Here is a 14,301-nt window from a genome sequence, read left to right on the forward strand (position 1 = left end):
CCAATTGGACAAACCCAAAAGTCTGTTGGGGAGTTAACACTACAAACCACACTATGCATTTGTACCAAAAAGGCTACAGAACCATGGGAGAACACCCTTTGTGTATACCATACACAAATGATTTCAACAAAAATGTTAAAAACAGAACACACGCGATACTGTGCGGTAAAATCTCAAAATGAAAGGCAAAGCCAGGTGCACCACTGTGCAGTGGCTAGCAAACTGCACGCCTCCTGACGGCCTTAATCTAACATTAAAGTATGTGCCAGGGTACAGGCAAAGAAACATAAACGCTCACTCCATGTGTCCACATACAGGATTCCGTTCCTATGGCAGCCTGGCTAGTGAGCGCTCCCTGGCCATCACAGGACATCACCTTACCAGCTCGCTGGCCTCAGGCTGCACCCAGACACAGCTGGCCAAGCAGAAAGGTCCTCCCTTGCACAAACATCAATGTACACAAGCAGCAAGATGTAGGGGTAGCCCCAGCCAATCACCTTGTTTGTAGGGCGGGGTCACCTGAGGATATTTTTTACTAATAAATATTGCTGGTGTGCTCTCCCCCGGCCCTTCTGCTTTCCTGTTCTCCGCTGGAACCACATGTTGTGTGAGTTTTTCCCTAATTAAAGCTAAAAACATTCTTATAATTTCTGTCTGCCGCCGGGCAGTGGTGGCGCATGTCTTTAATCCCAGCACTCGGGAGGCAGAGACAGGTGGATCTTTGTGAGTTCGAGGCCAGCCTGGTCTACAAGAGCTAGTTCCAGGACAGGCTCCGTAGCTACAGAGAAACCCTGTCTAGAAAAACAAAAAACAAAAAAAATAAAAAAAATAAAAAAATAATAATTTCTGTCTGCCTTCATTTACGCCGATACAGCAAGCAATACACTCAGGAGAAGAGACTATTAACTAGTTTAAAAAAAAATCACAGAAAGCAGAGAAGACACCAGCTTCATTATAAACCAATTAATTAAACATACATACACAGCACACACATACATACACAGCACACACATACACACACATACACAGCACACACATACATACACAGCACACACACATACATACACATACACAGCACACACACATACACAGCACACACTAAAAGCATGCCAGGCCTAGTAATGGTAACTCACTCTTGAAATTCCAGCACATAGGAGGCTGAGGCAGGAGGATTTTTGCAATTAAGGCCAGCATGGGCTACAATGTAAGACTATCTCTCAAAAAAACAAAACAACAAAAAATCTGAAAGCAAGAAGAAAAGATAAGGGCTGGAGAGCTGGTTCAGTGGCTAAGAGCACTGGGTGCTTTCCCAGAGGACCTGGGTCTGATTTCTAGCACCCACATGGAGGCACTCAACTGTCTATAGCCCCAATTTCAGGGGTCCTGGCTCCTTTGCAGACCTACATGATGGTAAAACAACAAATGCACATAAAATAAAAATAAATAAATCTTTTTAAAGAAAGAAAAAGAAAAAAACACACACAGCACAGTAACAGATTGGCCCCAGTGCATTCATTAGGTTTGGAGTTCAGGCAAAGCAAAGGGAGAGGCTTTCAATACCCTACACTTTGTCTTCTTTTCTATTATCCTACCACTGGGGATTTGTTTACCTTTGACCACAAAAATACATGGAAGGAACAGATTAAACAATAAAGAAAATAGCAATACTCTAAGCTGCATATTCCCACATATAAAAATAAACACTGAGACTCCTTAGTTAGGCGGTACAGGAAGCCATCACGTGGCTCCGGAGGAGAGGTAGAAAATGGTGCCAAGAGACTCAGTTCCTGGCACTCTTTGAAAGATTTACCAGGGTGTACTTATGTATTCGTTTATTTAAGGATAAATAAATGATTAACGTGAAAACAGCTCCCTGGGACGCAGAGGAGGGTGAGCTAATCCAGCCTGAAGGCAGAAACCTCGCCCCAAAACTCTCTGGATGTGGACAGAGGGGCCCAGAGCAGCCAGGAAACACTGACCGATGAAGAGATCAAGTGAGCTGGCCAGTGGTGGGGAAACCCCAGCAGAAGCAGCACTGGGGTGCTGCCTGCACATGGTGCTGGCTCCAGGTTTGGGGACACAATAGGGACGTAATGTCTCACCTTCACCCCACCATCCCAGGGCTGAAATCTACTTCCCTCCCTTTGCCACAAATTGGTTCTGCAAAGACATTCTCAGTAAACGCTTTCTGAACTGAAAAATAAACAAGAGGAAAACCCAAAAGTGCCATCACCTGAAACAATCAACCATGCTGAACTGCTGGCCTAGGCCGCTGTCCACTGTGACCCAAGGCAATGGGGTCACTGGAATGGCCTAGTAAAGGCAAGAACACACCCGTCTCCAGACGCCCCACACATCCCAGCAGAAATGCTGGGTCAGTGAGGGGCAGCTTCAGTCTCACCAAGTTTCAAAAGCAACTACTCAGGAGACTGTCCCCTGCAGACGCCGATGGGGATGCATCCAGCAGCTAACATCCAGCAGCTAACAACCAGCAGCTAACTAGACTACGCCCTAGTCTATAGTCGCTATGCAGAGAAAAGGAGACAGATGCCCTTGAACCCAAGCTTGGCCGTGCTTCGTATCTGATTACAGACAGGGGCAAGAAGCCTCCGAGTGGCTCAGGAGAATAGGAAAGGGGACTTCCCTTACACAGCAGCCACACATAGGCCCACGGTAAGGCTGTTGGCACAGCCTGCCCCGGACCCTTCCCAGGGAGGAGCCGGCAGGACACAATATGCCCTGGACGGTCCAAGGTCCTGATGCCTCTGGCTCTGGCAATCCCAAGTACTCCAAATGACAGTAGAGCACAGAGGTGGGGCAGGAATGAGCAATAATGGCTGGAGAGGAACCATGCACAGGCCAGGGGACACCACTCTAAAAGGTGCCCAGCCGTTACTGAAGGGACGGGGACAGAGACACAGAGGATAGGAAGGTGACCATTAGCTAGTGGCTGGGGTTAGCCTTCTTGTTCTTCCCAGTCCCAGAAGACAATGGTATCCTAGGCCAGGCTGAATGCCCCAGGAAACTAGACTCAAGCCACGTCAACCTCACTTCAGTAACATAAACAGGGGTCTTCAGAACCAAGGAGGGCTTTGTTTCCTGAGGTGATGCGGTCTGCCTGGGGACACCTTCCACACACACCACACACCATGGTTCTACCCCAAGTCCTTATCTTGTCCAGCGTACCAGGTTCCACAGATGATTTCCTGTGGCCACAAGCTGTCATAGGTGTGTTTTATGTGTTCTTTCAGAGGAACATCGTGCAACTGTGACCACAGGCTTAAAGCAATGGGCATACACTAAAACTGGGCAAAATGATATTGGATGCCTTTGATGGACAGACTGTAACAGGGAGCAATGAGGATGTGTGGCTCTTGTGTCTCTCCATCCTGACATCAGACAATTGAGACAACGGTCCCCAAGAAAACGGGAACTTCTCCAGGAATCTGTGGCCTTGGAAGAGCATCCCCTGGCTTCCTAACCTGAGAATAACTTAGCTTGTGTCCTCAGCTAGGGTAACCGGAATAGTATTCTACATACAGCTGGCATGGCAGCAGACAGCACCAACCGGGTGTCCTCCACTTCCCAGAGAGGCACAGCTCAACCGTTCCAACTAAGGTAGCTGTTAGGGACACACCATCCATCTAGGTCTGCCATTATCATCAGGATAAACTCCAGATCAGAGAAGTCGTCTCCAGAAATGACAGGCGCTGAAGTGTGGCAAAAGAGGAGGTGCAAACGTCAAGAGGAGAAGTATGAGGATGAATTCGGTAGAACTCCCCTCTTCTAGACAGGACGCAGCCATCGCATCCACGGATCCACTGCGGTTCGGTTTATAGGCGCAAGATGAAGCTGAACGGATCAGCTGATATTCCGTCAGGCAGCACTAAATGGATTTGGTAGATGAGGATGATGGTGGTGCAAAAGAGAAAGGGGAGGGGGGGAAGAAGAGGACAACAATGGAGACATGATGAAGGTGGCAGGGGGTGTGTTAGAAGGGTAGGGGTAGGAGGGAGGAACTGGAGGTAGGTATGATCAAGATACACTGTGTACGCATGAAATTGTCGAAGAATACATTAATAACAAATAAGAGCAACAAGCCTTCCCAGCCAGCTCACACTCCCACTGGCACACTTCCGAGAACCAACCAGTTTTTTTATTCCATTCATATTTAAGTTTTTCTGAACATTTCCTGACTTCCCTTGAAGGCTTCCCACAAGGGCCACAAGGAATGCCAGCCTGGTAGAAGGAAAGCCCCTTGTCCTCTTAGCCTTAAAATGATGTTAAACAAGTAAAATAGAGTCTAAAGTGACGGGAAGACATGCAACCCTCGTCCCCTAAGTCAGAGACTCCATGTTGGGGTACACCTCTATGAAATAAGGTTCCTAGCAAGCTCCCCCTGCTCATGACTCTGGGGTCTTTCTGTGCAAGAGGTCCAGCCAAGTCCGTGCACCCCATCCACTCTCCCTCTGCAGTACTCACAGAGGAAAGTGTGTGGGGGCCCCCATCATTCAGGAAGAAATGATGATGGCTCACCCACGCCTACCCCATCCCCCTGCCCCCACCCCCACCAAAGCCCTTCAAGTGAATCACAAGGCAACAGTGCCACTTAGATGCTAGCATCAGAGACACACACTAAGATATATAATTTATATGTAAAATATAAGTGCATAGTCTAACAAGACAGTTAGGGGGTTAACGCCAAGTACCATACGGCGGGTGACACTGTGGCCGCTTGAACTCCATCGTACGAGGAAATACAAGGTCAGCTTGAACTCCATCATATGAGGAAATACAAGGTCAGCTTGAACTCCATCGTACGAGGAAATACAAGGTCAGCTTGAACTCCATCGTACGAGGAAATACAAGGTCAGCTTGAACTCCATCGTACGAGGAAATACAAGGTCAGCTTGAACTCCATCGTACGAGGAAATACAAGGTCAGCTTGAACTCCATCGTACGAGGAAATACAAGGTCAGCTTGAACTCCATCGTACGAGGAAATACAAGGTCAGCTTGAACTCCATCGTACGAGGAAATACAAGGTCAGCTTGAACTCCATCGTACGAGGAAATACAAGGTCAGCTTGAACTCCATCGTACGAGGAAATACAAGGTCAGCTTGAACTCCATCGTACGAGGAAATACAAGGTCAGCTTGAACTCCATCGTACGAGGAAATACAAGGTCAGCTTGAACTCCATCGTACGAGGAAATACAAGGTCAGCTTGAACTCCATCGTACGAGGAAATACAAGGTCAGCTTGCAAAACCTTCATTTGTTTTCCCGACTCAAAGCAGAAGAAAATGACTGAAAGGACTTTAGAGACTCACCCCAGCCTGTTTATTTGGTTTTGAACTAATCAAAAGGTTTAGAGAGCCGCAGCAAATTTAGGAAAAGCGTGGGTCAATTCCCACCACTGTATTCCTCCCTGTTTCTTAACAGTGTCCTTGCCAGAGCCAGGGGGCCTCAGGCAGCCCCCACCTCACCATTGTTGCTCTCTCTAGTGCCTGAGGGAATTAACACTTTCTCATCCCACTCCTGAGCCCCCCACACCTCCTTTAAATTACACACACACACACACACACACACACACACACACACACACACTGATCTCACTGATAGCTTAAGAGCCACAAGGAACAAGATGCGGACTGTAGCAATAATCTAACCCTGACCCTTTAGCAATAATATAATGTTATACTCTTTGGACTCTTTTGGGGGGGGGGGGTCCACCACTCAGCTCCCAGATGAATCACACACAGAGTCTTATTCTTATTTATAAACATCCGGCCTTAGCTTGGCTTGTTTCTTGCCCACTTTTCTTAACTTATATTAACCCGTGTACCCTTTGGCCTCTGTGTTTTTCCTGTTCCCTTATTTCCTTAAATCTTACTCTTACTCCATGGATTACTGTGTAGCTGGGTGGCTGGCCCCTAATGTCCTCCTCCTTCTTAGGCTACTAATCCAAACCTTCTATCCATTCTCTGCCTGCCAGCCCCGCCTATTCTTTCTCCTGTCTCGCAATTGGCCATTCAGATCTTAATTAGACTATCAGGTGTTCAAGACAAAGTATCACAGCTTCACAGAGTTTAAACAAAAGTAACATACCTTAAAATAATATTTTCAACAGTGGACAGAGCAGGGGCCCCCAAGAGTGGCAGAAGGCCCTGTTAATAGCTAGTTAGATATATTTATTTTTAGCATATCTATATGGGTGTTTTGCCTGCATGTAGTTCTATGTGTCACATGTACACACTGCCTGTGGAGGACAGAAAAAGGTGATGGATCCCCTAAAAGTGGCGTTAGATGGCTGGAAGCTGCTACATGGGTGCTGGGAACCAAACAAGTGCTTTTAATAGCTGAGCCATCTCTCCAGTCCCGTTCACTTTTTTTTTTTTTTAATTAAAGTTTTTGGCCGAAAACCACCAAGCCTTCAGACAATATCCCCACCCCATCCTCTCCCCTCCCTCTCCCCATCCCCAGAGGTTCCAGCACAGAGGATGAGCACAAGCCGTGGCACAGAAGAGAAATGTGGTCCAGGCTAGGTGAGTAGGAGCCTGGTAAGGAAGCTGAAGCAGTAGAAAGGCAGAGAAGCAGGATCAGGATGAGGCTGTGGGCACAAGGCCAGGCCCGGGGCAAAGGTAAGGATGGCCTGGGTCCCTGTCACTGAGGGATGGGACAGGCGGGACAGGAAGTACAGCAAAGGACAGAGGCAGCTCCTGGCTGTGCTGTGAGGGTAAGCAGGGCAGTTTACTTTCTTCACTGGAGGACGCAAGTCCCTCCCCAAGGAAGGGCTCTGGCCTTATTTACACTTTTTGTTTTCAGTCTAGAGGGGGAAAAACAACTAGAAATCCTAGGGAAGCAAACAAAGAGAAAGTGACAGCAATGGCTGAGTCTCCTCCCACACAAAGGCACAAGCAGACTCCCTCCTGGCAAAGGGGTCATCTGAAATAGCTGATGACAGAGGAGAGGGCCCAGTGTCCCTGAGAGGCTGCAGGACACCATGCCTGCCCACCTGAAGCATGTGCCATCACTGCGCAGGCCCAGCGGAAAGCAACCAAGGACAAGCAAGCCCCAGTTCCCAGGTAACAGGCACAGGGAGCAAGGATGGACCAGCCCCAAGGAGGAAATCCACAGGGACTAACATAATGCTGCTGTCTTTGATCCAAGGGGCTTACAGCAGGAGGTGAGGGACCAACATAGAAGAATGGACGGACACAGACACACTGTAAAGTCTTTCTCAAACCATGACACTATAAAATGCAAAGTGCTTGCTCCACCTCAAGCAACATGAGAACTTAATGCCTTTAAGGTCTACAATTTGGGCTAGAGAAATGGCTCGGGGAGTGAAGGAAAAGGCAATCTGATATGGGAGTCCCCGCTGTGTGCTGTGATTACCATTAATGAATAAAGAAACCGCCTTGGCCTGTTGATAGGGCAGAACTTAGGTAGGCGGGGAAGACTAAGCTGAATGCTGGGAGGAAGAAGGTAGAGTCAGAGAGACGCCATGGAGCAGCCAACGTCAGACATGCTAAAACTTTAATGGTAAGCCACAGCCACATGGTGATACACAGATTAATGGAAAGATCTAAAAGTTAGCCAATAAGAAGCTAGAGCTAATGGACCAAGCAGTTTTTAATTAATATAGTTTCTGGGTGGTTATTTTGGTTCTGGGTGGCTGGGACGAACAAGTGGCTCCTCCTACAGTGATCAATCAGAATTCAACACCCGGGACCCACATGGCAGACAAAGAAAGGGAGCCAACTCCCCTAAGAGCCTTCTGACCTCCTCATGAATCTTGTGACACACACATGGAGGAAATATTAAAATTACGGTTTAATACATGATGTAATGGGTTGCTTCTCCTGGGGGGGAGAAATCTATGGCTGAAAGTTTTGTTGGGGGGGGAATAAATCAATGATTAGTTATTACCAATTCCTGCGAATGAGGAGGAAGTGTACAAATAAAGTCAATAATGGCAGAAAGCACTTTTTAAAGTGTCTACTGTATTTCCCTGGATTGGGTATCTTGAAATACACAGCAAAAGAGAAAAATCCGATGACCACTTAGCCGAAAAGTCAGGGCACCGTCAACAACCCTATTGGCACAAAGCGAGTGGCAGTGACTCACCTTTTGTCCACGTGACACTTTCAATGCATGACATGACACAGGCACACGGTAACAATGCCCCAACCAAGGCTCAGAGGGGCCACACCAAGTACACAGAGGTAAGGAGAAGCCAAAGCAGCCCCCGGGCTCCCCATTCTCGTTCAAATTCTCCGCCGTGTTCTCTCAGCAGTGCTGTTTCCTTACCGCTCACAGGAAACGACTGTGAGAACGTTAAAGAACACCGAATCAAGAAAATAAAGCTATTTAATTGGGAGGTGGGACCCCTGGAAATCCTGTAGTCGCCCTAAAGTGCTTACTAAGCAGACAGGCTGCTCCTACCATGGCCTGAGGTTACGGTGAAAGAGGACCCTGCTTTCAGAAACCCAAGACTTCCCGAGTTATTGAGTCTTCTAATAGAAGTATGGAAGACAAAGGCAAGACCATGGGTGCTTCTTCCAGGGCAGGGAGCCAGGTCTCTTCCCTGATGGACACATGCTTCAGCAACGTGAGATGAACAGAGCGTACAGTGCTGTGCTTTATTTATGCCTAATGCACTACCCCCCACCCCACCTCTCTCTCTCTCTCTTACACACACACACACACACATACAGAGACATCCTGAAGAAAGTGACAAGCTGTTAACAGGCAGGCAGGTTGCATGAATGGAATCAGAGGGGCTGTGCCAGCCCCTCCTAGCACATGGTGCGACAGAAGCCAGAGATAGAGGAATAAGGGGACCCGCGTCTCCTTGGACCAGCTCCTCTGCGTGTGGTGGATTCGAGGCACCCTTGCTAGAACAAGAATTGTTCAAAGATGTGACATCCCGTCCTCCAAGCTGCATCAGTGAGAACACAAAGGTCGGTACCATTCGTCTGGAACTAGCAGCGTGGTGCCAGTAGCCCACACTACACTTTCCTTAGTTTTTGAATTACATAAGACAGAGATGAGTCGGGTTTGCACAAATAAGTAGGAACAGATGGGCACAGACATCCTTTGTTTGAAAAAAACGGAAACGTTCTGAAGTAGTAGGAAATTGGTTTCAACTCTCTATCATGGAGCATGTCCTTGTAGTCCTTATTGTAAATGCACTGGTCAAGAAGCGCCTGGAAGTCCCTGCTGGGTGATCTGTGCATACTAACCCAGAGGTCTGTAAGTCAGGCATTAACTTCCCTGAGCCAACAGTCTGTGCTGTGCTAGCTCACACACATATTACATACAGGAGATACACACGTACACACCACCCCCACATACACATCACACCCACATACTACCCACAAACACATACCACAGAAATATACACACACATACACACCACACACTACACACCATAGAAACATAAACACCACACACATACACACCACACACACATAACACATAAAAACATACAGAGACACAAACACATACACACACACCACATACAAAAGACACACATATACATACTACACATAGGAACATACAGAAACACACGCATACAAAAAGATACACACACCACACATAGAAACATACATACACACAGACACACTCCACACACACCACATACAAAAAGACACACATACACCTCACACATAGGAACTTACACAGAGACATACACACATACACACACCACACATAGGAACATACACACACACCACATACAAAAAGACATACATACACACACCACACATAGGAACATACACACACAACACATACAAAAAGACATAATACACACACCACACATAGGAACATACATACATACCACACATACAAAAAGACATACATACACATACCACACATAGGAACATACACACACACACCACATACAAAAAGACATACATACACATACCACACATAGGAACATACACACACACACCACATACAAAAAGACATACATACACACACCACACATAGGAACATACACACACACACACCACATACAAAAAGACATACACACACACACCACACATAGGAACATACACACACACACCACATACAAAAAGACATACATACACACACCACACATAGGAACATACACACACAGACACACACACAAAAAGACATACATACACACACCACACATAGGAACACACACACACACCACATACAAAAAGACATACATACACACACCACACATAGGAACATACACACACAGACACACACATACAAAAAGATATACATACACACACCACACATAGGAACATACACACACACCACATACAAAAAGACATACATACACACACCACACATAGGAACATACACACACACACACACCACATACAAAAAAACATACATACACATACCACACATAGGAACATACACACACAGACACACACACACGCCATCACTTTAACATCTTGGAGATCACCAAGTGGCTAATTTTTTGTCTTTGCCATCCTAGAACCTGAAAAAAATCAATAAATGAACTGGGCTACTGGGATCACCTGTCTTTGCAGAGGACCCTGGGACGGCTCTCCTTGAATATTTCTGAAAGGGTCAGCATCTATGAACGTGGTGCTGATTAGGATAACCACGGTTGTATACTGACTCCTCTCCAACTTTCTGTCTACACAAACACCTTCACTAAAACAGCAGAGCTGTGTAACTGGAGCCATTCCAGCCTCTGCACTCTAGCTCCTAAGTCCCCCAACACCCACTGGGTGCCAACAGGCATGCAAATAAATCCGACGCCCTCACACCCCTCCACCCATGGCGTATGCAGAGCTTAGAATGTTTAGGTAGTAGCCCCTTATGCCTGCAGATGCGTGCTTTAGCATGCAAACATTTTTAAATGTTATTATAATTGTTAATTACACATATGAGTGTATGCATGTGACTGCAGGTGCCTTTGGAGGCCAGAGGCATCAGATCACCCTGGAGCTTGAGTCACGGGAGGTCGTAAGCCACCCAGTGTGAGTGCCGGGGGACCAAACTCAAGTTCTCTGCAAGAGCAGGACTTGCTCTTATTCACTGAGCCATCTCTCCAGTGCCACATGCAAATCTGAAGAGTTTTTAACCATTGTTAGAGATATTCTTGGTTTTAAAAAATTATAGCCATGTTACAGAACCTCTCAGGAATCTTTGAGGCACCTCGGGCCTCACAAGTTCTCACTAAATTGCCTTCAAAGTCTTGGGCAAGTCCTTTGCACCCCTGAGAAGGGGAAGCCTGACACAGCGACACAGACAAAAGGGCCACCTTTCCAGGTCCAGAATTTCTGTAGAAATGCCAGAAGACTTTCAATCTGTCTCCTTTGTTTTATTTTATGTGTGTGGGCATTGTAGTAAGGAAGGGGCCGCTTGTTGGTTCCTGGCCGCCCCGCTAGCTTAGACTGAAATAATCACATAGAAACTGTATTAATTAAATCACTGCTTGGCCCATTAGCTCTAGCTTCTTATTGGCTAAATCTTACATACTAATTCAACCCATTTCTATTAATCTGTGGATCGCCACAAGGCTGTGACCTACCAGCAAAGTTTCAGCACATCTATCTCCAGCAGTTCCACGGTGTCTCTGACTCTGCCCTTCTTCCTCCCAGCATACACCCTAGCTTTCCCCACCTAGTTCTGTTCTTCCCTGCTATAGGCTCAAAGCAGTTTCTTTACTCATTAGCCAATAAAAGCAACACGTAGACAGAAGGACCTCCTATACCAGGGCATTTTGTCTGCATGCATGCCCATGCCCCACATGTGTGCAGTGCCTGCAGAGACCGCACAAGAGGATGACAGATGCCCTGGGAGTGGAGTCACAGTTGTGAGAGGCTGTGTGGTTGCTGGGACTTGAACCCAGGTCCTCTAGAAGAACAGCCAGTGTTTTTAACCGCTGAGCCACCCCTCTAGCCCCAAGAATTCTTAAAAAAATAAATCAGACCATGAATCATTTAAATTTTTTCTGTAAGGGTTTTTTTAATCCAGCTCCCAGAATACCTACAACACTTTTGCACAGTATACCGTTCACAAACTTGCCTTGAACCATCACTACTTAAACCAGTGGTTCTCAACTTGTGGGTCTGGACCCCTTTGGGGATGCCGTACCAGGTATCCTATACATCAGACATCACTACAACATGAAGAACTATATTAAAGGATCGTAGCATTAGGAAGGTTGAGAGCCACAGAAACGTTCACTTTCTCTTGACAGTCCCTTCCAGTGAGAGACATTCAACATCTTAGCATCTTCTCTCCTGTAACACATTTCATAATATGTGTGTGTGTATTACATACATAAAGAGTAAGTCCAGACAGCTACATCAAATAGAATGAATGCCCAGAGGCCAGTGAAAACATGAAATTCTGGATACCATGGTTACAGGATATGTGTGTTAAATCACAAGGAAACCCCGCAGCACAACCCTAAAATGACAAGACAGGCTGATAATGCCGACTGCTGATACAGAGATGGAGGGACTGAACTCATGCATGTTGCGAGTGAAATTGGAAATGATACTGCGGCTTGAGAAAACAGAATGGCAGCGTCTTAACAACCTCAATCCACTCAGCACCAATCTTACTGCTTACCCAAGCAAATAATAAAACATCTTCTGGACGTGGCAGTGAGTGCCTGTAGTCCAGAACTCAGGAGTAAAACGCCGGAGACAGTGACCAGCTCAGGGCCAGCTCCTGCCTCAAAAAAGAAAATAAGAAAAATAAAGAAAGAAATGCACAAAGACTTGAACTTCCATGTTCCTAGAAGCTCTTACTCATTACAGCTAAGACCTAGGAAGAGCTCAACTGTCCATTGCTTAATAAAACTGATTTTAAAAGTATGGCATGCCCATGTAATAGGGCTCAGTAATAAAACAGAGTGGTCTAAGAACGATTTAAGCTCACCACAGGGACTATGTACCATGATTTCATTGTATAAAACTAAAAAACAAAATACCACAAACAAAAAAGCCCACAACTGAAAAAGCACTGGCTAGCAGGGGCAGAAGTAGGGGGTCCATCTGCAGGGGAGCAGAGGCGCAGTTCTGAGATAACTACACGTGGTTACTTTCGAGGGGGCTGCACAACGAGGCACTCCAGCAAACTCACTGAGTTCACAACTTCAAGCGGGCAAATACATTATGCATAGAACGTATCTCCATTACGCCATTTGTTTTCGTTTTTTTTAACTTTCAAAAGACAACTCTGATTTCTTTGGCACCTCCGGACCAGCTGGGGTCAAGGACAGAGAGCACTGGTGACTTGTGGAGGCTGGAATGAGCTATTAAAAGTCAAGGCACTTGGCAGGGGGCTGCAGACTGGGCATCCACTAGCTGCATGCCTTCTTGAATTCTTAGTGTCTTACTAAGTCTTTCAAATTGTTTCCCGAATACACTGGTCTGTCAGTTCTTTCAACGGGCTCACCTCGGTCACGTTGCTCAGTCACACAGGGCCTTAGCATCCGTGGCCTGGTCTGGCCCCTCTCTCAGATGTCTCTTGGGTGTCAGCATCTTTATAGCATATAATGGCTTCCTCAACAACATAAAGGCTCTACCTCCTGCATCATACGCTGCATGCTGACACCCTAATTCCTTCTCATCTGTCAGGACTTCCCTAAATGCACCTGATTTAATAGAAAAGGGTGATGACCGGGTCAGTGAGACAACTCGGTGAGCAAACGCACTTCTGCCGGGCCTGACGACCTGAGTTCCAACCCCTACGCCCACACGATAGAAGGAAGGAACCAATCCACAGGTTGTCCTTTCACCTCTATACAGGTACCATGAAATAAAAGACTAGATGTGGGCTCGAGAGATGGCTCTGGGTAACAGAGCACGGATACAGGTTTGGCCCCCAGCACCCATAGGCAGTTTGCAACCATCTGTAACTCCAGTTCTAGGGGATCTGATGCCTCTGCTGGTCTCTGCAGGCTTCTGCATGTGCAAGATGCCTATAAAGGAATGCAAGGACACATGGCAAACCCATGGGGGGGAACCTAAATGTCAAAATATTAAATGCCCCTCGTTGTCTGGCTAGATATTAGACAGCAGTGAAGGCAGTGTTTCAGTTCCAAGATCACACGCATTATGAGAGCTTTGTAACAGATGTGCAAGACGGTCATGGTAGGAATCTCATGTGAGTGTAAAACAAGGCTTAGGAATAAGTAAATTTGCAGGGCTGGAGAGATGGCTCCAGGTTAAGGGCACAGACTGACTGATCTTGCAGAAGACCAGGGCTTGACTCTTAGCACCCATCCTGGGCAGCTCACAACTGCCTGTAAAACACTGGCCTCCTTGG

General features: G+C 46.7%; 1 protein-coding gene across 3 annotated transcripts in view; it reads right to left on the minus strand.

The window, feature by feature from the left end:
• The window catches only part of Asap2 (ArfGAP with SH3 domain, ankyrin repeat and PH domain 2), a 155,309-nt gene that overhangs the window by 103,951 nt on the left and 37,057 nt on the right, over nt 1-14,301 (minus strand). The gene's annotated exons all lie outside the window — the stretch shown is intronic.

The sequence above is a fragment of the Chionomys nivalis genome, chromosome 1 (assembly GCF_950005125.1).
Source record: "Chionomys nivalis chromosome 1, mChiNiv1.1, whole genome shotgun sequence".
Taxonomy (NCBI): Eukaryota; Metazoa; Chordata; class Mammalia; order Rodentia; family Cricetidae; genus Chionomys; species Chionomys nivalis.